This window comes from Rhamphochromis sp. 'chilingali' (genome assembly GCF_963969265.1).
Source record: "Rhamphochromis sp. 'chilingali' genome assembly, chromosome: 3".
In the NCBI taxonomy this organism is placed as follows: Eukaryota; Metazoa; Chordata; class Actinopteri; order Cichliformes; family Cichlidae; genus Rhamphochromis; species Rhamphochromis sp. 'chilingali'.
This window is the reverse complement of record NC_137931.1, coordinates 20,804,793-20,831,294: the sequence shown is the minus strand read 5'-3', so window position 1 is coordinate 20,831,294 and position 26,502 is coordinate 20,804,793. Positions and strand designations below refer to the sequence as shown.

General features: G+C 39.6%; 1 long non-coding RNA gene across 1 annotated transcript; it reads right to left on the bottom strand.

The window, feature by feature from the left end:
- Positions 1–7,276: 7,276 nt before the first annotated feature.
- LOC308393989 lies at positions 7,277–22,930 on the bottom strand. Its single transcript, XR_013971073.1, has 4 exons — positions 21,899–22,930; positions 20,846–20,979; positions 8,948–9,074; positions 7,277–8,853 (listed from the first exon to the last, which is right to left on the bottom strand). It is a non-coding gene; the product is annotated as an uncharacterized lncRNA (long non-coding RNA).
- Positions 22,931–26,502: the final 3,572 nt, after the last annotated feature.

Below are 26,502 nucleotides of genomic sequence, written 5' to 3'. Positions count from 1 at the left end.
TTCCAAATGTTTTCACTCGAACGCTCAATATGATGTCCAAATAGATGTCAGTACAAGTAAAGAAAGCTGTTCTTATTATTAGGCTGGAAAAACGAAATAAACCTAGTAGGATCTGGAAAAACAAAGTGTGGGACATCTTTAAAAAGAAGGAATGTTTTGAGTAGCTCAGCAACACCAAAAGCTCTGAAGAACCACAAGACGACTAAAGCTGATGATCACAGAATTATTTCCATGGTTAGGAAAAATTACTTCACCACATCTAACCAAACCAAAAACACTCCAGAGGAGGTAGGAGTGTCATTATCAGATTTTTATTAGAATCAGGGGGTTTACAACGAGCTGCAAACCACATGATACACTCAGGAGCAAGAAGGCCGGAGTAGACTTTGTCAGGAAACATCTAAACGAGCCCGGAGAGTTTCTCAGATGAAACCAGGATGAAGCATAGCGTATTATCTGCCACACATGCTGGAGGCGGTGTTATGGGACGGGCACGTATGGCTGCCAGTGGAATCAGGTCACTGGTGTTTATTGATGATAGGAGCAGCAGGATGAACTGTGGAGTGTACAGGGCTATAATCTCTGCACAGATTAAGACAAATGCTGCAAAACTGATCAGACAACACTTGATGGTGCACATGGATAATGACCCAAACCATGCAAAAGCAACCCAAGAGTTTCTCAAAGCAAAGAAATGGGATCATTTTCACTGGACAGGTCGGCCGCCTGATCTGAACTGAACAGAGCGTGCTTTTCAGGTTACTGAAGACAAAACTAAAAGCAGAGAGACCCACAAAGGCAGCAGTAAAGGTCTAACAGGCCACGTCAGAGGAGGAAACAGAGCATTTGGTTTAGTTCACAAGCTCTAGAATTTAAAATCCTAATGTTAAGAACAATCCTTACATTTAAAAATGATGCTGGTTGACCGTGTATAAAAACGACTGCAATTCATGCTTTAATCACATCTTGACTATTTGATTTTAAACCCACTGTGTTGGAGTGAAGAGGAATAAAGTTATTGTCCACAATCGTTTGGACCTGAAGTCATTACGGAGAGCAATGTGCAATCACCAAAAGAGTGACACGCTGGAAACTGAAGCAGCCAGAGCTTTTTCTATGTTCGTGTTCGGTGCAAAAGTCCTGACACACACATCTGCTGTTGTCTACTTCCTGTGGGGCTTCCCTGTGTCTGTCTGTCTGTCTCCTCCTCTCCTGCTCCTTCTTCTCCTTTCAAAATATACACAACTGCATTATAGCAATTATGTCATTATATATGTACTTTTTCTGGCAATCAAAACATCAGGCTCTAAATTTAAAGAGTCAAATCTTCTTTTCCATATGCCGCTTCAACAGGCCTCCTCAGTGTTTACGCTTGGGTCAGTGCCCAGACTGCCCATTGGCTAATCTGGCCTCGTGGACTGTGCATGCAGATATTTTAATTTATTGAAAGCAAACAAAGGTAAATATCAAAAAAGGGTCAAATTAAAATTATTCAGCATATTTCCTGCTTGCTGTTTGTAATAAGCATGTTGCTTATGTGTTCGACACAGTTTCGACATTGACATTTTTAAACAAATTCAACCCAAATTAATACTTAAATACTCCTAAAACGTAGCAAGATAATAATAATAATAATAATAATAATAATGTAATAATGCTTAAAAATTGAACCGTTTATCTGACATAAACATGTCTGTTGAATGATTATAAATGAAAATATTGATTTGCAACCTGTTTTAAGCAAGTTTATTCAGCTAGCTCTGTTTATTCTCTAAAGGACGTTTTCTGTTTCAGTCACTAACTCAGTACACTGCTCAAAAATCTGCCAGTAAAAGCTGCTTCTTTCTCTTACTGATAGCAAACTGTTCTGCTGTGCGGCTGTCATACGCCCCTCGAGCAGCGCTCAGTGCTGTACTGTAAGTCTGAGAGGGTCTGAAAGGCCTCTGGGAGCAGGCAGGCGGATCAAACGACCTCCCCAGTATCCGACCAGATGTCCTTACTGGGACGGGTTCAGATGGTCCCAGCGAGCAGCGAGGGAAAGGTCAGAGTCACACAGTGGGTTAAACTGGACCCATCATGAAACTGGCCCCGGCTGCAGGCTTGTGCAGCACCGCCCCGCTCATCGGCAGGGATTATTTCAATTAAGGCTCACGCTGGCTGAACGCGGGATTACAACAGGGTTTAGAGTGGCAGGACACATCTGAACACAGCACATGGTCAGCCAGTCAGCCGCTCCCAGGGATTACATGGCTGAAATATGACAGACAGGCAGCCATAATTAGCACGAGTATGGGCAAAATGAGAAGTGGCTGTAAATAAATGGGCAATTCTATGAAGAAAAGAAAAATAAATACAAATACTGTGTGGCTCAGAGGCTTTTTTAAATAACTTAGTTACATTTTTAGAATTCCTTATTGTAATAAAGAGTAGTTTTAAAAATGAGGCATTAAAATAAAAATATATTAAAAAAAGTTTTTGCAGCAATATTTAAATGTAGGCTTTTCAGCCTCGTTACTTTTATTATAAGTACTTGAATTTATTCGTGATTGGTTTTTCAGGTTAATTTCAAGTAAATAACACTACTACTATTTTGGCACTCCCACATGCTATAAATACACATTTGCCCTGTAATCTACATCAACATGCTGACCTATATATAGCCATATATAGTTTATTGTTGGTCTCTTCTTGTACTGGTCTTAGGTTAAACATTACCGTGTCACGATAATAAAGGTTTACTTTTTTTTTCTTTACATCTTGGCACATCAAACAAACTCAAATTTAATTCATAACTGCTGTAATAGCATATTATATAAATTTAACTATCTGTTTAATAAAAATAAAAAATGACTGAGTATGATCTCTGACCTGAAATATCCCGTATTTCCAGCTCTTCCTACTGTATTTGATTTTGACAATAAAAACCCAGACTCATTGTTTTGTATATAAACTCTTTGTCACTCAGTCTAGCTAAAGTTTGACTACATGTTACTTTTTTCCCTGAGTTAAATAAACACTTTAGAACAATTTAAGACCATTTAATAAGTAAATAACTGCTGATTTAGTACACTAAATCAGAGTCAAAGGCTATAAATATGGCTTACCTGTTGAGCTACAACAATTAGCTTATAGCACGAGCACTTTATCAGTTATATTATTGTCAGTTTTGATTTAGCTACTTAGTAGCAGTAGCATTCATTCAGCTTATGAAAAATGTAGATTCAGTAAGCAGGATAAATATGTTTCCAAATTATGTTTGGCTAGCAGAGAGTCAAAGACTGTGAAGATCTGTTAGTCTAGGAGTTAAGACATTCACACATATGCTATGATCATTATAGCAAGATAATAATTTAACAACTTTTAAGGCCAGATGTGTAGTTACTGCTTTTTTACTATAGTATATTTTTGTGTTTAGGGTGAACCTCTGGTGTAGAAAAAGAGCTTGTCCAAAAAACATATTCAAAGTACACTATGATATTAAGTCACATCTAACCTCCCAATGGCTGATATGTATTTGAAAAGAATGTCTCTAGGTAAATCAATAAACATATAAATATTATCAGAGGAATATCCTGTCACTCAGTGTGCATTATATCTTCAAATGTGTATAACCAGATAAGGAAGGGGTGCTCTCAGAGGGATAATTACACCACCATTTCTTCTTCTTTGCTATTCATAGACATGCTGCCTCTGTTATTGGCAGAGAAGGTAAAGAGCGATATCACATGCTGAGTGGAGAACCTGTTTCGGATCAGTCATTGATGTTTAGCGGCAGCCGCAGGATCAGGAAAGGTAAAACCAGGCAATGAGCGACTATTAGCCTCTGCCCCCCTCTGCTGAATGCATGGGGTGATTTGGACATGAATTGCCGCCTAACCTGCCTTTAGCATTCACGACAGCCACCGACAACTCCTGTCTGGCATTTCACCTGCGGACGGTCTGGACTGATTGAAATGCCGGTGCACACGCGGCAAAGACTCACCTAATTGGCCCCGGAGTCGGCCCTAATTCCTGATTCTCAGGAAGGTCCACATTTCAAAGCAGCACCCAGATCAATTAATGGACCGGTAATGTGTCTCATTTTCATACAAGGCGAGAGTCTTAGGTTGGGAAAAATCAGATATTGGCTACCTTCAACTGAGCAAGGCAGGCATCAGTTCAAGTTATGTGGAGGAGAATTCGATATGATCCTCAACTGTTCAGAGCAAAAGGGATTTTTTTCTGTCTAGTTCAGATATTATTTTTGACCCGTAACATTTTTTTAACTCTTAATGATTGAGATCTTTCATCTGTAGCACTTCAAGAAGTCTTTGGTTGAGAATAAAGGGAAAGTTTTGAGGCAAGCTTCAGTGTTTTACTGGATGAGTGTTTTTCATGGCCAGTATTTTGGCTTTAGCGACATGTAGTAATTTGAATTGGCCCACAACATACAAATGTTATTCCTTGATGTTAACACTATAATACTGATATGTACAAGTTAGCATTAACTTGTACATAACTTGTACATAATGCTAACTTGTACATATCCTAATCTGTGTAAATTGTCACTAATAAGCTAAAATTAGCTCTTTAGCAGGGAATTTATATATGTTAGTATCCAACAAATACACAACATTCACATAAGCCTAATCTCATAAAATTGCTGCTAACAAATTACCATTAGTTTAAAATATATGTAATTTACTGCTCAAAGCTAATGCTAGCATTTGCATAATCTGTGGTAACTGTTGCTAACAAGCTATTAGCCTAAAACTTGCATAATTTACAGCTTTATTCTAACGCCTGAGTACTAACTACAGTCAAAATTGACCAAATCTGTGTAAACTGCTGCTAGCAAGCTAGTTTTAGAGTGTGTGTAATTTACTGCTTGATGCTAGCACTGGAGTACTAACGGACATGCATTAGTCAGAATTAGCATAATGTGCTGCTAACAACCAATATTGTGGTTTATTGGTATACGAAGAGGCTATAGCAAACTAAAACATCAAAAGACTCCAAGCTGTTCACTTTTTAACCAACATTTAAAAGCATGGTCATGTCTTACCAATACAGAGGCTAGACCATTTTAAACATTGTTGTAAGCACATTTGTTTGGTGTTTTATTGTTATTTGTCTTTTTTTCTATTCTTAAATGTAGAGTTTGTTTGCAATATATTATTTCTGTCACCCAGTTAAGACATGACTTTCACATGGCTGGCCATTTGTAATGCTAGCCTTGCAAATGACTATGGACTATAGAGTGGCTTGGTTATCCTTGCGAATGGAGACATCAAGCATCATAAAAAAAGCATACTGAACGAAGTATTCAGTGCAAGTGAATGATTTATCCCTTAACAGATATCTTGCATGAGCATTTGTATAATCTTTCCTTGATTTACTGGAGGTTATTTTTCTTTTCCCCACTCGTCCTCCATGATGGGGGCAGATTTGTGAGAAAATCCCTGCACCAAAAAAAAAGAAAAATCCAAACTGTCAGAGACTCGCTAACAGCGTTTCTCTGCACTGGCTCTGACAGCTGTAACCGCGCAGCACTTGAAGGTAGAGCAAGGTACAACTGTGCTATTTTCTCAACAGCAGACTGCTTGAAATATGAATGAGCAGCCAGTCTATACATCATGCTAGCTGACATGTCATATTAAAATTTATGAACAACTTCATCAGAAAGCCCTTTCTGCCACACAGATCTACCCTGACACTGGAGTTACATGGCTGGTTGGAGAGACGGATAAATAGGTGTGTGTATGTGCGCGTTAATGGCTGAGGGTAAAATTCTGTGAGCTGGAAGCTTGTAATTTGTACTTTAATTCAGGGAATTCACAGCCTGATTAAATCTGATTTAATCCTCTGCATACTGACATATGTAGGCCTGTATGCTCCAAAAACCCCAAGAAAAACATGTAACATGTATTGTCGGGTTGAAGCTGAGTATGTGTATCTACCTGTGAAGCATGAAAGTGTTTAAATAAATCATGTATCAAGAGAAAAAAAGAGAAAGTTTAATTCAAAATTGATGCTTCCTTAGCTAACAACTAATAACAGTACCAATAAGAATGACCAAACTCAACAGGAAACATGTCAACAACTAGTTAATGATTCAAAGTGACAGCAAAAGTGTGTGTTACGTGTGTGTGTGTGTCTGCCACCAACAACCCCTCTTCAGTCTTTGGGTTATGAAATAATACCTGTCATCTGCCGACTGCTGAACCCTGAAAAGAGGGCAGGTTTTCCAGGTCAGCCTGCCATCTGTCAGCGCAGCCCCTCTCCTGTTTTTGCACATTAGCACCTGATTGGTTGGAACCAAGTCAGAGTGGGCAGGTCCACCAGGGTAACAGTCGTGGACAAAGACAACATGGACACGTGCGCACAGTGTGCACGCCTACAAGCGTATGGGACACAAAAATTACCACGTGAGCGAATTAACTTGACCTAACTTTTAATTATCCGCCACAGCGTTAACATAAAGTTTTTGCTGTTGCTTTGGGGTCACTGGTTCAAAATAAAGAGAATAAGTAGGTTTGTGTCTTATAAATCCTGTATTATCTGAGAAAAATGTTCAAGCTTTTATCAGTAAATCATGTGTCAAGACATATAAGATGATATATAAAACATGTGCTATTGGAAGGTTTATGGGGCTCTTCTTGATTTCATCTCTTTAGCAGCACACATGTGTAAAAGTGGAAATTATGTGACATTTTGGAAGTAGTTTTAGCAGCTAGTGGAACCAAGGGGTAAGGAGGGTTGGGTAATAAGAAGGCAGAGCCAAGTCATAATTTATTTAAAGAACTCATTATAAAATATTGTGCAAAATTAGCTCAAAACATTGCAAAATTTACTAAAGTTATTAGCAGAATGTGAAGAAATTACTGCTGCGACCTCATGTTAAAAAGTGTGTGTTGTGTTGAAGCGATGTCATCTTTCATTAGGGCCAGGCTGTACTTTCATGTAATACCAGTTTGTACCACAAGACGGTGTAGTGAGTCAGTTTGATCTGCTTTTAACCAGAAATGGTGCTACTGTCTATGGGAGCTTCTTTACGGCTCTGATTTATTCATTTATTTGTTTGTTTGTTTTTCTGCCATACACAAGTCAGAATTTTGGGTTACCTCAAAATTTTGTTTGACTTTTGAGAAAATAAGGCCAAAAAATGTTGGTTTTTGTCACGGTTCGCGAGGCGAGCCATATGGAATTATTAAAGGACCCAAGATGCTGCACAACTGAGGTGAGGAAGCTTTATTGATGGAGCGTGCTCAAACAACAAAGGCGAGGGTGGCAAAAAACAGGAACGAGTAAAACCTAAACTGGGAAAACTAAGCATAGAAAACAAACCTGAAACCTAGAGACACACACAGAGATGCAGGGATACACGGCATGACAACAGAAGGAGACACGCAGATGAACCAGCAATGCACGCGCGAAAACACAGGGTTTAAATACACAGAGGGCAATCAGGGAATGGTAAACAGGAGGGAGACACATCTGGGAGTAATTGGACATAACGAGACAAGGGGAAGCGAAACTAGAAACACTAACGAGAGACGCAGACCTGCAAAATAAAACAGGAACTCACACATGCAAAGACACAGAGTAAGGAACACGGACTTTACACAGAGGAAAACACAGACAGAAATGGCTCAACATTAAACTGAGGAAGAACAGAACCAAAATATATCACAATAGAAAACACAAAACACTGGGTGAAAGACCCAGGATCATGACAGTTTTGTTGTTGTTTTGTTTTGTCTCAGTGTTTCGTGGGTCAAAAGGGATACTTCTTGTTCTTTCTTTTCACAATAAAATTCCAAATATATTCTGTTTTGGCACAAAAACATTCTATATGGCTAATTTTGTGATACACGAACCAACGGTTTATTAAAATAACTAAGATAAAAAATATCATTTTTATTTAATGTTATTTTGTTGGTACTGCAAAAGTTACACCAATCATATTTTTTATCTTAGTTATTAAAATAACTAAGATAAAAAATATCATTTTTATTTAATGTTATTTTGTTGGTACTGCAAAAGTTACACCAATCATATTTTTTATTAGTCTGTATCTCTGAAGAGACACTAATTAACAATAAAAAGTGTAGCTTTAATCCAACCTGATGGCAACCAAATCAAGGTTAGCACCACTTATATTTATATTTTAATTGACTGTGGTAAAGCAATTCCCCCACTGGGATTAATAATAGTTACAAGGTACGTAATATATATCAGCAACATTTTTCCAGCTCCACCTCGGGGGTCCCAGGTCGGAAAAGATGTACAGTCCCTCTTCAGCAGAAAACCAAATGAGCGCTGTGGTGTCGATACATCAGCAATCAGCTTGCAGTTTGTCCCTCCAAGTCACGTGATCTGAAAATAAACTCGCACTTCTACTATCAGAACCAAATGTGTGTAAAAAATACACGAGGGTTCAAATCCCATCCTCGTCAAAGGCTCCTTCCACTCATGTCAGTGCACTTTGATCAGAGTTTGTGGCTGAGTTCAGCAACCACCGGTTGCCACGGGGTCAGTAACCATTCTGCAGGGCTGATGTGTTTTTGCTGTCTACTTAGCAAGGGTAAAATGAAGCCAAAGCCATGTATGCAGAATCAGAAATGTCACAGTTTAAGATTTAAGCTCATTTGGACTCTTTAATCTTCATCTGTGAAACAGAAACTTGTAAAAGGAAGTTTATGCTACTTACAAAACACACATAAGCTTGTATGTTTGGGCCGTGCTGTTGATGATTGTCCTACAGAGTTCCATTCCATTCGCTTCCGCTTATCCTTTTCAGGGTCGCGGGGGGCGCTGGAGCCTATCCCAGCTGTCATAGGGCGAGAGGCGGGGTACACCCTGGACAGGTTCCTACAGAGTTATCAAAGCGTATTTTTGAGGTCTGGTTAGAGGTGTTTGGTTCTCACAGCAGGTTAGTGGTGCGTGGTTTTTGAGAAATACAGACCTGTGGACTTCTTCTTTTCCTCACTTTACTGTAAAGTTTTCATGTGACTTAAATATGTCAGGGTTAGCAGGTCTTGGGTCCTTCAGTCGAGGCATCTTCTGATTGACAGGTGCAGGCACACCTTCATCTACGATAGAAGCAGCATGCACAGATTATTATTTTCTCACGTCTAAAAAAAACAGAAGCTTTATCCATTTCCTGCCTTCTCTCCCTTCCTCCCCCCTTTCCCTTCGCTAGTTCAGCTGTCTGGTCAATGGGACCGGGGCAAGGAGCCAAGCATGTACAGCCAAACCTTCCCCCCCTTCCCTCTCCATCCTCTCCCATCCAGACGGCCTCCTGTTCAGCTGTGACGCTCGCCGCAGGTTCCAGCCAGGTCAGATGTTCAACACAGGCGACAACATGTTCACTCCTCACCGCTGTTTTGCCGCGCCTGCCTGTTAATGCCGCCGGCCCGGCGGTACGAGCTCGGGAAAGGTACAATAAAGGGAATGATTTCGGTATAACAGCCCCAAATCCATTCCACAGGAGCTCAAACTAATGAAGTCCTGCTAATTAAACAGTCATTCAGCGGAGATTTTAAAGACTTCCAGTGTAGCTGCAGTCGGTCATGATGAAAATGTGTGGCTATGCATTGCATGTTTGAACATTTGTAACAGCTTTTTTTAAAAAAAATAATAGTGCATTAAATGTCTGTTTTACCAATTTTTCTTTTCCTTTCACTTGTTGAATTTGTAATTCCTGCTCACACAATGTCACAATCTCAACTGTATATATTGCAAATGTGCATGTGTTCACTGGGAATCTAAACCTTCTGTATGATTTTGCCAGATTATTTGTGCCTGGGGAGCAATTTTTGAGGCCCTATAATCATGCACACCCACCTTAAATGACACCAAACGCACCGCCCAGCTAGTAAAAAGAAAGTGGGAAAACATGCTGGAAGGGTGCTGGCCAAGGTTTCTCCTTCCTTCGCAGCACATGTTGTCTGTCTCTCAAGCGCCGTGGTGGCCTGTGCTCTCTAGTCAAAGGTGCGGCTATGCTAGCCGCCCAGGTGCAGAGCAGATAGGGTTGCAGCGCATAAACGGCTAATTCCAGCACGGCTGTGGGAACGCCAGCTGCCCCCGTATTTCTCAAAATCTGAAATTGTTTTGGATTCACGCGCCAACAGAAGGACTCGACATGCAAGAGTGAAAGCAGCTCGTTTCCTGTGTCTTCCCACGTCAATAAAATAACTGCTCGGTACCGTGGCAAAACCCAACTTCTGTTCTCCAGCCTCCTCACCCCTCCTCCTCCTCCTCCCCTCCCTGCGTTTGATAGATGATACCGAATGTATTTGAGGCTTTACCACAGCAGAAGGACTCGAGCAGAAACTATGCATATGTTTGACCATTAAAGCCTCTCACAATATTGACTGTACTTCACCAGGAAAGTCAAATGTTCTCGCTACATCTCTGCTTCGATGTATGCAACCTTTAAACCCTCCACACACTTGTTTCTGCAAATGAGCGCGCTCGCCGCTCGAGCCGTAACGAGCTGCGCTTTTCCGAACAGTCCAGGCAACCTTTAAACCTTTCCAAACTTGTCTTTGTTCTGCTTCTGCAGATCCTGCTTTTAGAGCTCATTTCCAAAACATGGTGGTGCTTTGAGAAACCCAAATCATCATTAGGTTTATCAGACACAGCGGATCAGGGTTAAAGAGCTCTTTTGTTTTTGTTTTTTTTTTAAGTTGTGGAGGAAAAAAATAGTCTAAATGAATACAGTTTGTATTGTAGTATTAGCTTGCAAAAAATATGAGAAAAAAACTGCATTTTAAAAAAATGAACAAGCGGTGTTTTTCCATATTTTGTTATATTGACCTTTTATTAATAAAACATATTCAGTTTGAACATATTATCTTCTTACATTTATTTTATTATTTAACACCAACAATCTTCTTTGTTATATTAATATTTTATTAATTTTACTAATTAATTATGACATTTCAGAATTTATTTTCATATATTAAAAATTATCAAAAAAAAAGAAAACAAAGAAAAACAAAATAAATTACAGTTTCAACAACTATGTAACAAGTATTACAGGACACATTGTATTAAAACAGTATATTTATAAATATGTAATATTGTAAACTGTATTTATACAATAGAGCCCCTGTATTTATATAGTGAATCTTCTTTGATGTTTACAATGTATCTCTTTAAATTTACACAACGTATCTCGTTGTATTCATACAAATTATACTCTTGTATTTATACACTGTATAAATACAGTGTATATTACACAACATTATTTTTTAATGAACCCCATTTGTTGTTGTTTAATCCCAGCAGATCACACAGAAGTGCAGCTAACTCAGCAGCACAACAGATCGGTCAACACTCTACGCTGTCAACGACACCGTGTGGCAGCAGGAACACAAGCCGACTGTTGTCGTTTGTGTCTGCGGCAGCTTGTGAATTTTTGGTGGGCAGATGTTTTTTTTGTCGCGCGGCCATCAACCTGCGAGACAAGATGAAAAGGTTCAGACGCCGCCCGACCTGCAGAGGCGGGGACAAAAGGCTGCGGGGAGAGACGGCTTGAACCAACCGGCCTTCGGGAAGATTTAAGCTATAGACGGATGGATGTGGACTGAGATCAGCAGAATGGCATCTGCTTTACACACCCACACAGACATTACACACACGCACGCAGCTGAGATATTAGCATTCAGAGCAGAGCTGCAACCGAGCAGCTTTCTGTGTGTTTGTTCTGTTTTTAGCAGCTAAAGCACTTAACTTAAATTCTCCTTAACCTTTTCAACTTCTTTGACCCTTCAATAGATCCATTACTGCAGTCTTAAACTGTGCAGCAAATCTCATACTTGAAAACCTTTATCTGCTGTTTTCATAAAATTAGGCTGTTCCTAATCTCACCAAACAGTGGCTGAAAACAAAACTCTGGATTGGATTTGAACCTTAGTTCGAAGTCCGCCACCTTAAGCAGACTATCTTAGTCCTTTTGAACAGGAAGCACTTCTACATGTGGTAAATTTGTTCATGGAAAAAGAATCATATGATATAATAAAATACTGTATCTTACTACTGTGAGGTTACGGTACCTTAGGCCTTGGGCACATAGGCCTGGTCAGCGGTTCCCCAGCAACCACAGGTTGCTAAGAAGAAACACGTATTCCCCAAAAAGTTTGCCGTCAGTAGGTAAAGCTGGTTGCTGAGTTTGCTAGCAGACTGCCTCGGTCACCCACTGATGTTGAGTTCCAGCTTTGATACAAACATTCACTAACTTCTTGGCAAGTTATAGGGAAACTGTAAAAAATGTGACAATAATCAGAGGTGGAGACGGCGTGCCTTCAAAGTAAAAGTTTGAATCAAGCAGCTAACAAGTGTTCGCAGACAAGCCAGTGGCTTCTGTGCAAACTGTGTGTGATTGCTGCAATCCCCTTGGTATGTAGGCCTGTGTAAGTGTGGCCCAGACTGGCAGTTTTAAGATATTTTAGTACTATAAGCTCCTGCAATGGAACATAACTTTAACAGCTGATTTGAGGATCTGCTGAACAGTTGGGGAATTGAAGACATTAAAGTATAAATTTGTGAGATCGAGGGCACTTCTAGAGGTAAGTTGAGTCAGCGGTGTTCACATCTGACTGTTCTACATCTGACTGTTCTACATCTACACATGGAGGGGGGGGAGCACTTCAGGTGATAATTGCCCTTCCTTCCTCAACGTATAAATGAACTCTTCACTCCTGCATTTTCTTTCCCACCAATTAGAGATGTCTGTGGTGGCAGAGCACCACATTGCACTCTTGGACCTTCGTCAACAGGGGGATGAGGCGATTCTGTGCTCGTGTGAAACGGTGCTGGCAGTATCTGCTGCTCGCATTCATTCCCATATAAACTCTTCTTCTTTTTTTTTTTTTTGCGGTTTCCTCCCCCAGCGATGCAGACAGCACAATGGTCTCACTGAGCGGTGACGATTAACACATAAAAGCGACACGGGGAATCTCGCTGCTAGATACTAGCGCACATGAGAGGGCAAAGCATTCATAGCATGCCAAGAAGTTCAGTGGGAGCCCCTTCTATCTGATTGGTGATCTTTTGTTTTGGCGTTGCCCTCGATTCGGGGGAACGTGCCCAATCAGATTATGGAGAGGGAGGCAGAGCGAGACGACAATCGCCGTTTTCTATTTACTCTGTCTATCTCCAAACGGCTTCACTTAAGGCGGCCACAGATAAGTCAAAGCGTCTCCATCCTGGTGCTTCAACGACCTCCTCCCCTACTTCCCTCAGACACTGAGGCTGGATTAAACTCAAACTTGAGCACAAGCAGACGATCATGTTTTAACCCCAAACTCCTCCAAGCTGACAGGTAATCACAGGAAGCTGCTTAGTAAAGAACAAAAAATGAAGGCTCAGTGATTGAATCAACAAAATAAGAGCACATTTTGCGGGGGCTGGGATTGTGCACAAGCTGCTGCTTTTATTTTGGAGGAAGCTCACTCATATAAATGCGTCTTTCAGTTCGTATTTGCTACTTTAGCACTTAAAAAATGTGTGATTTTAGATAAAAACAGCCCTACGGAGGCAATTTAGCAGGTAACATGCTGGAGATTAAGTCTGTGAAGTCGCCAGGGTGAAAGAAAGTCGAATTAATGTGAGTTATGAACGGAAAATTCAACGAAAGAGAGATTTCTGCAAAACTTTACTTCAATAAAATTCACTTTGCATCCTTTTTTATTTCTTGTTAAATGTTGAAAAGAACAAACTCTTGGATGTGGGGGCATGATCTTCTTTCTTGAGAATTTATAACACACTGATTCAATCTTGTTTGTTTGTTTTTTTTACTCAAACTAAATACAACCAGAGTCTACAGGGACCAAAATAATAAATTTAAACCACAAACCATCCTAAGACTGGTACTGAATCCTGGTGTGAGATCAAGTCAGAGATCTGTAAAACTGAGCTAACCCTCAGTAATTTATTTGACCTCGGGGGCAGCATACAAAAAACCATCTACACTGGTTATAATGCAACTATAATGTCATGATTAGAGGTAAATATTAAAGCTTTATTTTCCCTTTAAAACTAGATATTTCCTTGATTTTACACGACTGAACTCCTAAACACAATCTGCAGCTAATTGGTGAATTCTTGAAATGTATGTTATTTAATTTGTTTTTCACATAATTGATTTCTAATTATGAGCTCGACCTAAACCCAGCAGCAAAATATCAATAAACGCTGTTTTCTCTGTTTTCTGGAATTTTCCATATCAGCAGCAGTCGTGGCAACCTCCCCGTCCTGACCCCGTCTCCCGTCAACGTTTCAATCCAAGTCTCAGCCCTGGCGTAAGCCCGACATCAGGTAGGTAGGCTAGTTTAAAAAAAAAAAACAAAAACCGGGGAGAGCAAACACGCTGCAATCTCGCGTGTAAAAAAAACATAAATGACTTTGCATAAACACAGGCAGACATATGAGTGCATACTCTACATATGTATGTTAATGGTGATATAATGTGTGCGTATTATGCATGCAGATGACTCATAATCTGATATGTTAATAAATTTGTGTCACTGATTTGAATATTAAATTATGTTTTTAAATATATATGTGCAATTAGATGTAGCTTTTATGGATTATGTGCTTATAGTTTTGAATACGATGCGTTTTTGTACCTAAAAGTACATTTAAAAAATAATAACTTGGAAATAAATATAGATGTTTTTTCATGGTAGATTTGCAGGTTTTGTAAATTAAGCATTGCGTTTGATGTGTGAACTCAAAGCTTATAAAGTGTTAATCATTTATTTCTGATTAAAGACGACAGCAGTGGTTTTTCCTTGCTTTACATGGAGTTGTGCTTGTTTTGCTTTGTTTGACAGGTGGGTGTATAGTCCAAAGGTCTGAATGTGTATTTCCTGCATGTTTCCAGTGATGTTTTAGTCATTTTAGCTCATTGATTAGGTGTTTAAAGCCTCTGCTGATGAGTTAATGCACAATTAAGTTAAAGAGTGACAAAAACGGGCTAAATGGTTCAAATCTGAGAAGACAATCCAGGTGGAAATACTCAACACTTCCTTCAAAATATTTTAAGGTTGTATAAAGTAAAATATAATCTGTGTAGAAGCACTGATTATCCCTGCACAACTGAACAGGCAAAACTGACACAAAGTACCTGCTTTAATCTGACATTTTACAAAACTTTTGATGCTTTTTATTACTTTATTACTTTTTATTTTTATTACTACTAAGGTCACAGCTCCCCTTCAAAAATAAATAAAAGCTCAAATATTCCACCACTGAAGGGTTTTGTGGTAATTAAAGCTGCTTCCTCTCCTGCACTGCTTTGTATTTTGATGGTCTAACTGTACAATTAAGGTTTTTTGGTGGAAATTCAGCTCAGAGCAGACTTGGCTGTCAGGAAGAGTCTGTGTGTGTGTGTGTGTGTGTGTGTGTGTGTGTGTGTGTGTGTGTGTGTGTGTGTGTGTGTGTGTGTGTGTGTGGAGAGGGGGGGGGCAGCTACCTCAAGTGGGATTTATGAGGCAAAGCCCCCTGGTTGACACTGCCACTGCTGGGAGGAGATCCAGACCGTACAGACTGACCGGCACGAGTGCAAAGAGGCAGCGTTTGGGTTTCTCACACCTGACACGTCAGAAGCGAGTTCCTTTGTTTCCCCAGAGGCAGCATTCATGCATCATATAACCCCAAATTGCACTTGTATGCACCTCTAATGAGTGCGCATAAAAGAAAATACGAGAAAAAATAACAATTAGTAGTTGTTTTATGGCTGCTTTTATTGTGCAGTTCCCCTGTAAAGCATCATTTATCACAATATTATATAACCCAAAGCTAAAGTTGGTATTCCTCACTTTAAAAATTGTTGTATTTATTGATAACTGCACCTCAGAAGTGGTGTATGCTTTCCATGAAAATCAGCGTAGAGCCACGTGCCTCTATCGTATGGGACGACAAACTTTTAGATAAAATAATATACATGTCTCTGAGAAGGAAACACGTTCTATATTAAACTCTATTACTGTAAATATCCTTATGTACACTTATGAATATGGAAACGTGTTTGCAAGGCTGTGGATTTTCACTCAGATGATGATGAGAGTGAAATTTTGCAAGTCTGCGCTGGTGCATAATCGCTCTACCTCCTCCAAACAGTTCACGAGGCAGCAGCGAGGCTTCTTACTGGTTTTCAGCAGACGGCTTCGCATCACTACCACAATCCTCCTGGCTTCTCTCCATTGGCTCCCTGAACATTTCACTGATCACTTTTAAAGCACGTCAAGGTTTGGCTCCAAGCTACAGAGCAGCAATATTGACCCCAAGTGAACCAACTTGCAGCTTTAAAGCCTCAGGTGCGGCCCCAGGGGTCTTAAATCAGAAGGTGATCTCACCGAGGATGACCTCAACCTCCTTAAAATACATTTTTATAAGCTTCCGATGTTGTCTTTTAGCAGGTTTTACCTTTTATTTCTGTTTATATTTCTTGTTTATCTTTTGTTTTATTACCACTATTGCTTTTATTCTTCCTTGTTATTGCTTTAACACAATCTTACCTTTTTGCCAATTTTAACAAATTCTTATAGACTTGGGTTTAGGTCATATGTCTTATGTTAGCAGCTTTTCCCCCTCAAATGTCGTTTTACTTTTTACTGTTCTGTTGTTTCCCTTCTTTGAAAGCTGCTATTACTTTTATTTATTTATTGTTGTTTCTTTAAAAAAATAGCTTTTTGTCTTTATTCATCTTTTTTTTAGCTTTGTTTTTAATTTGCAAGTCTTTTTTTTCCCTTTAACTGTTTTTCTTGTTTTTTATTTGTACTTGTGCTGCATACTTTTACCCTCGGCCATCAAAAAACAAATTTAGACATGTTTTGTCTGATGTTGTGTTTTAGGATCGAGTTTTTATAGTTTGTGTATTTTTAAAGGTCTCTGACTGTTACTGTGACTTGTGTTGACATTTTCTTTTACACTGATGTTATTGTCTTCTTGGCTCTGCTCTAACTTAATCTTACCTCTTGCCTTCGTTAAACATATTTTTTTTAACATGTTTTTATCTTATAACATCTTCTTACTGTTTTTTCTTTCTCAGTTGTCTTGTTTATTTTTTACTATCACTATCATTTAGATTTTTTTTAATCAATATTGATATTTATTTCATGTTTTCCCTCAACTTAATCTTCTCTTTTGCCATCTTTAAAGATATTTTTCAACAACTGGTTCTGTACTACAATGAAAGCTCGATGTGCCAGCGGTCACTGAAGAACTCTGGAAGGTTGATGTCGTTTCATTGCTACTGTAAAATGTGCAAAACAACAAAATCCACTCCACTGAGTGTGTCCAAACGTCTGACTGGCACTGTGTTGTTGTTGTTTTTAAAATTTTTACTGGCTTATTGCTTCTGTTATTTTATTGGTATTTAATTAAAACATTGAGATTTTTTTTCTGGATGTTTTAATTTAATTTGCCATCTCAAAACCTTTGCAGACTTTCTGTGTGTCACTTTTCAATGCTTGTTATTTCTATTGTATTGGTATTTTTATTGACAGTTGTTTACATTTCATCTAGTTTGTATTGATGACCTTATCCTTCTTCTGCTTGTCTCTCAAAGCACCTTAAAAATTATTTCTAAGGTGCTCAACAGCATCATTAAAGTCATTATCATAGTATTTAGTTATTATTTAAAAATAAAAAAGATAATCCTTATAATAATAGGTCTTAATGGTGATAGAAAGCACATCTTTTGGGGTTGGTGTTAGTTCATTTTTAGCTCACATATTATGAGCTCTGTTAAATTTCATCAAATATTCCAAGTATTCACTGTTTAGCCCAGTTTTTCTTCCTCATCAAGACAGAAAAAGCTTTGATATTTAATTTATACCATCGTCGGACACTAAAAATCCTCCACGGGTGAAATTATTTAAGAGTTGGAAGGACTGTAAAGCTACAGAATAACAGTGACGCTGTGTATTCAGTCATATCCGTGTTTAAAATCGAATCAAAAATCCCGGTTTCTTATTTTTTTATCCTGCTGTGGTGCTCGAGGAGGCGCCTTTATGTGTGATTTTTTTTTTATTATAGGGAGTCAACATGTGTCAGTTTAATCTTAAACAGCAGAGAGTGCGAGCAGCGTTTGGAGGCTGAGCAGCCACGGTGAGAGACGTTTTTTAAACTGTAGGGTGCAGCAGTCGTCTTTCAAACAGGACGAGCCAGAGCCGAGGAGAGAGCTGGAGGTTGGAGGAGGCAGAGCAGACCGAGGAGGCCCGAACACAAGATCCACAAACGCTCCGGAGTGAAGAAGAGGAGGAGGAGAGAAAGAAGGAGGGTCGGGGAAGGGGGGGGGGGGGGGGGGGGGTGATGTGTAATTACAGACTACATACCAACACCCCGCTGTAATTTACATTACTTGATGTCATGGAAAAATATTAGATGAAGATTGTTTTTATCCACAGTCAGTAACAGGATGAAGGGAATTCTCACACACTCACACAGAAACGTACACATACATATCTCACAAGCCACTTGACCGCTTAAGTTGCAATGATTATGCCATTAACTGACATGAACCTTCAGCCAATTCTCAGCGTCACGCACAGGCAGCCAATCACGAGCGGGGAGACGGACAATTCTGAATGAAACCGGGACAAGAAATCCTGTTTTAATTTACCCATATCTGCAGTCAGCATCCATGTGGAGACTTTCAGCCAGTCCTCGTGGTCTTATTACCATAAAATAAGCAAAAATAGGTGTTGGGATGTATGTAACCGCTTCATATGGCTTCAATTTTGCTCGTGTGCTTAGTAATTCCCCAGATCTGTCATTACATGAGGGTGGGGAAAGCGCTAAGGTTTGACCACACTATCGCTGCGAATTCCTCAGAGCAGATTATTGAAATACTTCAGGGTTAAAGGTAGTGCAGCGGGAACTTTACTAGCACCGGTTTGCTTCACTGTTTAATTGATTAAATATCTAAAAAAAAAAAAAGAAAATGCAAAAAAAGGTGTAAAGTGATTTGTTTAAAATGCATGTTTCATAAAATTTGCACTTCATAGTGCAAAAAAACAAAATTATTCCTAAATAATCAACTAAAATAACCCAGAATCATTACATTTCTCATCTTTCTGTAAGTTAATTAAATCACATAATCAATTAATCATTTCAGCACCAGTTAGATGATATACAAAGAGTTCTCTTTCCTTTTGTCTTCAGTTTTTTCATATTCAAATTGATCTGAAGACTCTACATCAAGCATATTTTTTGGGGTTACTGTGAATTAATCAAACTTGCATTTCTAACCGATTGTTTTTCTGAAGAGAATAAATGAAAACTGTATGAAAGTAATCGCATTCCACGGCTCTGTCACTATTTCAGAGGATTACATGCCTGCTTACAATTACATGCAGGTAGTCGCTAATCTGTGCAGATTTGTTCAGAAAGAGGCGCACTCACACAGCCAGGCAAGGCTCGCGAGGTGGAGAAGGTACAGGAGTCAGCCTTTCCAGTGAGGTAAACAATCGGTTCAAATTAGCAAAGGTGCAAAGTTTAAATGGGCTCGAGGGAAAGTCTGTGTCAAATATTGGAGCTGAAGCTGTTCGAGCATCTGCTGCCGCACAGAGGTGAAGCGTCCAGATTGTTAAAGCTGAAAGCATGCAGGCGGAAATCTGCAACGCACAGACCATCCTCAGTGTTGTTGAAATGCAAAGTCACACTGACACTGATTCACACAGTTACCCCTGGCATGCTTCAGCCCATAAAACAACTCCTTTTTTGCTACCACTGACAGCCGTGTACGGAAGTCCAAAAGTGACGAGAGAAATTTATTTGAGAATTATTTAAACCTGATTTATAAAGAAAAAGCAACAACAACATTAAAGGCCTCCTTTTTTAGCTTTTCACACAAGGTTTATTTGGGGTTTTAAATTCCTCAAAAAGAGGTTTAATTTGCATTTGATTAGTAGGAATCAAATGCAAATCAGTGAGTGAGCAATTTAACACTGAATGCTGGGTTATTTGACTCTATTGTTACATTTGGACTTTTTAAAAAATATAATTAAATACACTTTTTTCTCTTTAAAAGATGCTATTGAAAATAGTGGTGTGCAATACTGCAAATTTTGGTATCGTACTGATACCTACACCGATACTTTTAACCTATAAAAGTCGCTTATGTAGGGGAGAGCAGTGTGTCGTGATTTATGAGATAAGTCATCATCAATTTTCTAATTCTGAACACATTTTAATGACCACTAAATCACTGTGATTTTTACTTTACACAATAATTAGTTAACACAACAAAAACACACCTTTCAGCTTTTCATGTATTTAGAAACTGAGTTTTTTGGGGAGCTGGAATGGAAATGTGTTTGTCTCTAAAACACTTTGAGTCAACTTCTGCTGCAAACGTGCTACAGGCTATAAACAAAATAGACCTGACAGAAGAAATAAAATAAAATAATGTATTTAACACAACTCAGTGTGCTACATACTGAACTTAGAGGATAGAAACAAAGTATTGACCCTATTGTGCTAGTATTGATCCAAAGCCAATACTAGTGTTGGTATCGATACTATTGATATTTGGATCTGCCAACCTTAAATTTAAAATATAGTTCTCTGGATTGTGTTTCTTGTTGTTGCTGTTACTGATAGAGTGCGGTCCAAAAAAAGAAAGAAGTAATCACCACAGTGGGTAGCTCTACATGTTTGATTTGGCAGAGGGTTTACAGCGGATGGCTTCAAATAAAAGGACGATAACATGCAGCAATGGTGCCTAAGGTGCCTTGCTATAGACTCCAAACTGAAAATGCTTAAAAAAACTCAAGTTAACAGTCGATCATCAAGTGTCACAACACAAAGTTTGTGAAATTTTAACTGCTAAAAGTATGAAACTCACAGCCCATTCAGGTTGCACAGGAAGTCGAGCTCCTCCAGCATGAGACATCCATCCAAGAAGGTTTGCTGTGTTTTCCAGCACAGTCACCAGAGCATGGAGGAGATACCAGGAGACCGGTATTTACTGTAGGAAACCTGGACAGGGCGGTAGAAGGACATCAACCAATAATCAGGACCAGTATCTGCTCCTTTGTGCAAGGAGGAATAGGATGAGGACTGCCAGAGCTACAAAACAACCTGGTGTGAATGTCCCTGACCAAACAGACTTTGTGAAGGTGGCCTGCGGCCCTACGTCCTCTAGTGGACCCTGTGCTCACTGCCCAGCACTGGGGAGCTCATATATATGAAGCCCACATATAGAAGTCCAGCAGTGACAAGAGAACAAATTATATTGAAACTGCTAACACAAGTTGAATTTGGTATGTTAAATTCCTAAAAGGTAATGACTTACATAAATGCAACAAGAAAACTTGTTTTGAATTAGCATTTGAATAGCTCAATTCAAATACATTTTGGCAGTTTGATGCAGAATTCTCTATTTATGGATTTTATTATTTATTATTATGTTTTAAAAAATGTGCATCTTGGGATTGTTTTTAGGTTTTATAGATGGAGGACGGTGGAACGATGGAGAAAAGACATCTGGAAATGTATCCATATTTTGTAAATGCCATGTTTCCTTTAAGAGCAAAACAAGCTCCACTTGCACCCAGCACAGCTCATTATACATGCTTCTAATAATAGAAATGCAAATTAAGCTACATAAATAAATACTGCTTAAACTACCTACAGTTTCTGGCCCAAATAATGTTTATTTACATCACATTTTTCACCTTTTATCTGTTTTACTGTATTTTTAAAACCGGCACCTTCAATTTTAAAAAGCAGCAAAAAGATATACATTAAAGGAATAATGTCTACTTGCCATATATCACACATGCACATACGGGAAATGAAATTTCTATTTGATTGAACACTTTCAATTTAAAGCCACCCCTGACTTCCGTAGCCAAAGGCCAGCGCTGCATATGAGAGCATCCTAGTCGACACTCACCTTTTCATCTCCTCCCTGCTGAGACAGCACCTGAGGGAGACAAAAGGTAGTCTCTTTAAGCACATAAGCGCTAAATGACGCCGACACAGCGGCTGTCACATGAAGAAGACGCATTAGTAAATAACAGCGGGTTGATAACGGTGAAAATGCACCATCAAATGTACTTCATAATGCTTTACAGCTGCCATTCGCTGACATTTATATATCACTTTTTAGTGGTGGTCCAATGAAACGGCGGCTTTGAAATAAAGTCAGCCATGATTCATGTCTCTGCTGTGTCAGTCTTACATTAATATTATGACCATATCCATCATGTCGGCCATCTATAATGAACAGCTGCTGTAAAACACAATTTGGCACGACAAGAGGGAGAGGTGGAGGAAGAGTGTTTCACTCATGGCAGCGTGCTGCCTTTCAGACGGGCAGTGGAGCTCCGAGCGGCACAGATCTACAGCGAGGAGTCACTTTTTCCTCTTTTATGTGTCCAAAGCTGACTGCAAGGTGAGTTACAGAGGAGGTGAAGACGTAGGACAAGAGCATCAGTCCTACGTCTCAGTGTGCTACGCGTTGAGGCTTTGATGGCTTGTAGGTCAAATCACATCCAAGGAAAACTTGGCTGAACATCAGCGGGAACGTAATCAGGTGGTTGCCAAACTTTGTGCGCTGCACCTCACCACAGGTTGTAGCTGTGAGCTGTTTTGTGCTGTTTTCATTTGAGGCTGGAAAGGTGGAAAATACTCAAAGAGAAATGCTCGGAGAAGGAAAAAGACAAATGAAGAAAATTAGCAGAAGAATGCACTGTTTGCTTGTGAGTCACGTCAAAATCATCAGTTTCAAAAGCAGCTGAATGACTTTATTTCCTGATGAAACAAGTCCTACCTACTCCACGTGTTTAATCAGGCTCGGTTTTGATCTGAAAATAACCAAAACCACACTTTCTTTGAAGACAATGCATCCTGCATTCCTGTCTTTGGGTTTTTCTCCGTTTGCAAGATGCAGATATGAGGGAAAATAATCTCTTAGCTAAACAACCCGTAGCACCCCAGATGAATCCCAATCTAATGCTTGCAAACACCTGGCGTAGGTTACATATAATTTATATAGAGTCAGAAAAAAAGGCGACTTAGGGATCTAAAAAAGTCCAGGTTTATTTCAATGTTACATTAAACCCATGCTTGTTGAAAGGGTTCAAATTTCAGATCCTCAGATTTACCCTAAAAAAGCCTTGAGTAGGTACTGACCAAGGTACTGTGCTGCCTCCAAAAAGTGATGTAATTTTACAACAGAAGCCACTGCCAGACCCATGCCTCCTTAAATGGTTAGAGTTACGTCAAGAAGGGCATCTGGCATAAAATCTTTTGCCAAATCAAACATGCAGATCATCAAGAACAAGTCATGGACGAGGTGTGAGGTAGAAATGACTACTGGGCTCAAGATGATGGTGGGATTAGATCAGAGGTTGTCACTGAGCCCCTTCTTGATTGTAATGGTGATGGATAGGCTAACAGATGAGGTCGGGCAGTAGTCAGGCAGTAGTCTCTGTAGATTAATTATGTTTGCAGATGACATGGTGATCTGTAGTGAGTGTAGGGAACAGGTGGGGGAGAGCCTGGAGAGGTGTAGGCTTGTCTTGAATAGAAGACAAATGGAAGTCAGTAGATACAGAATAAATGTGAATGTGTGAATGACAAGGTGACAGGTGTAGGTAGACGAGTTTAAATATCCGGGTCAACTATTGAAAGCAATGGACAAAGCACAAGAGAGGTGAAGAAGAACGTGTAGGCAGGGTAGAGCGGGTGAAGATAAACCAGGCTAGGGGGCAGAAGGAGGAGATGCTGGCTGTTAGTCAAACCCAACAGCGAAAGATAATTACTCATTTGGAACACTCTTAGTTACACGCCACATGACAGAAAGAGCAACTAGTGACATGATTAAATATTGTTTAGCAACTGATTCAAAAACTGCTGTTTCTAAACGTGTGTCAATAGATTCACACCTCAAACTATGTAGTCCGTCATCAGTGACTTTAATTTTGAATGCACTATGAAATGCTGCTGCTTGCAGACTGCATTTCCTGATAAAACGGTGCTCAGTAATATCATTATCCCCTTCAAATATCCCTATTTTACCATTTCCCATTATCCTTATGCAATTTTCTATTAGCAGACTGTTCATTATGTCTGCACTCTAGTTTTGGTTATCTGTTTATTTATACAAGAACTAGCACTCATTGGCACTGTAGCTGTGTCCAAATTCAGAGGCTGTTTCCTCCTGAGGCCGCATTTGTAGGCCGATTACGTAACAGCGACGCGACGAAGGCTTTCCAAATTCGTAGACTCCTCCAAATGCGTCCTCCTTTTCCACAGATTTGAAGGATGGGTTAGGTGTATCCTTTGTGGCCCAACCTATCCCAAAATTCATTGCGCAGCCCAGCAAATTCCAGTTTCAAACAATTGCGGCAGCTACTTAGTTTTAATATTACTCATATTACTCTTTCTGGGTCACAAAAGAAACTTTTAAGATATTTTCAGGCGGGAATGTAGCTGTTTAAAATTCAAATATCTGCTCGATTTATCAAGACATCACTTATATCCAAACGTGCTCCGATGTTTTCGGAGACATCTGACGTAGCTTGCTAGTTAGCTTGCTAACTAAGCTAGCTTGCTAACTAAGCTAGCTAGCATTATCTGATAGCTTAGAATGCCAACATCTCATTCAAATATGAATACTTATGGCTCCAAAACAAGATGGTGCAGCCAAAATGTTCAATTTGAAACTGCAATTTGAAGAGTCCAAAGCCCAGCGGGTCGCTATGACCATCTTTTATATACAGTCTATGGTTCAGAAGTAAGACTGGAACAATATGGTTACACGCAGCTTGACCACAGTGACTGTACCTCAGTGTAACATGAAAGCATGCTACATATCTAAAAATGTTAATTTTATCTTGTATTTACAAGACCGATATGATTCACGCCACACCTGACACCAAAAACACTCCATAACCTGCACTATATTTGAGCAGCAGTGTGCGTTTCTGTGGCTGGACCACATGCAATGGACGTAGGTGCCTGCTCTCATCTTACACTGCAGGCAGAGACAGAGAGAGATGCATTTTCATGTCTTCAACTGTGTGTAGTCAGTGCGGAAATATTTCTCTGTGCTGCTGCTCAAACAGATTCTTTTAGCATTTTGCCAGATTTCATGCCACGTCTCAGCTGTGATTTCTACACCAAGATCGTTCTCCTGCATCTGTTTGGTAGCCTTTGTAATAACGCAGGTGGTGGCAATCAGAGCAGAGTCCTAATATTTCAAAGAGACATGGCTGTTTGTGTACATTTGCGCTTCTGGGAATGGCCAATAAAGCTCAACTGGGCTTCTAAAAATGAAGTGTGAGTTAAAGCAGAGTCTGCTTCAGATGGATGAGGGATGATTGGATGAGCCATTTTATTCTGCTGTGGGAAACTGAATGGTACCGACTGATGTGTGCACTTCTGAATTAATTATGAGCAGGGGCGTCTCCAGAATCTCTAAAATCAGGTGAAAATCAACTGTTCTGCAGTGGTGATGCAAGTATTTAGACTCTTTGCTAAAACAAAAGTCAGTCCTAATTCACTGAATTACAGTTGTAGCATTAGAAAATTAGTAGAAAAATCCCAATGTCTGGTCCAAATTCTACCAAAAGTGTTAATGAGTTAATTAAATAAATTTAATAAAATTAATTAAATAAAATCAAGCACAAAAAATGGCTTTTAACTTGAAGTTATCGCGCCCAGAAAGGTTTCTCGTGTCTACTTTTAACCCGGAAAACTGTTTGCGTCTTAAAATTATTTCCTAAATGTTGTTTTCCCGGCTTTGTTCGCCGACGGTGAATATTTCTCCCCTCTTGCTCTTTTGCTTCCATTTCCCCCCGTTGAAAATTACACACAGCCTTGTTTGTATGCAAAGATACCCCCCCCCCCCCACCACCTTTTCCTTTTCGCTTAGGGAAATTTTTATTTGTACACCATCTTTCCCGCTAATGCAACAAATGAGAAACGGCGATCCGGGCCTCAGGAAATGCTCGGGCCCAGCAACTGGCACTGTTGATGTTTGAGCATAAGCCTCTCCTTTAAAAAAGCGCGTTGATTCTCCATACCCCAATATTGACCAACCGTCTCTGTTTGATGTATGCATGCGCCCCCCCCAACCCTCCTGCCACAAATACACAGACATTCATTAACACCCTCCCCCCCCCCCCCCTCTCCCAACTCTGCTTCCATGCAAACCCAATGTTTGGGCTTAACTTGTTAGTTATGCTTCTGGAATAGCTGTCGATGCCCCGAGATATTAGTGCACAATATTCTGTTGTGATGGACCTGACTGACTGTCTGTCTGTATGTCTGAGGGTGATGGGTGCAATGCAGCATCTTGCAGCACAGACTCTGTCATGTTCATGTGTGTTTGCACAGGAAAGAATGAGGTGAAAGCATGTCTGCAAAAAACCCAGACATTTTTCTCATGAAAAAGACAGATTGGATTTGTCGTTTATCAAGTGCAAGACTTTAAATTAGAGCACACACACTCTGCTGAGCTTGGTTAATTTCACATTTGGATATGAATAC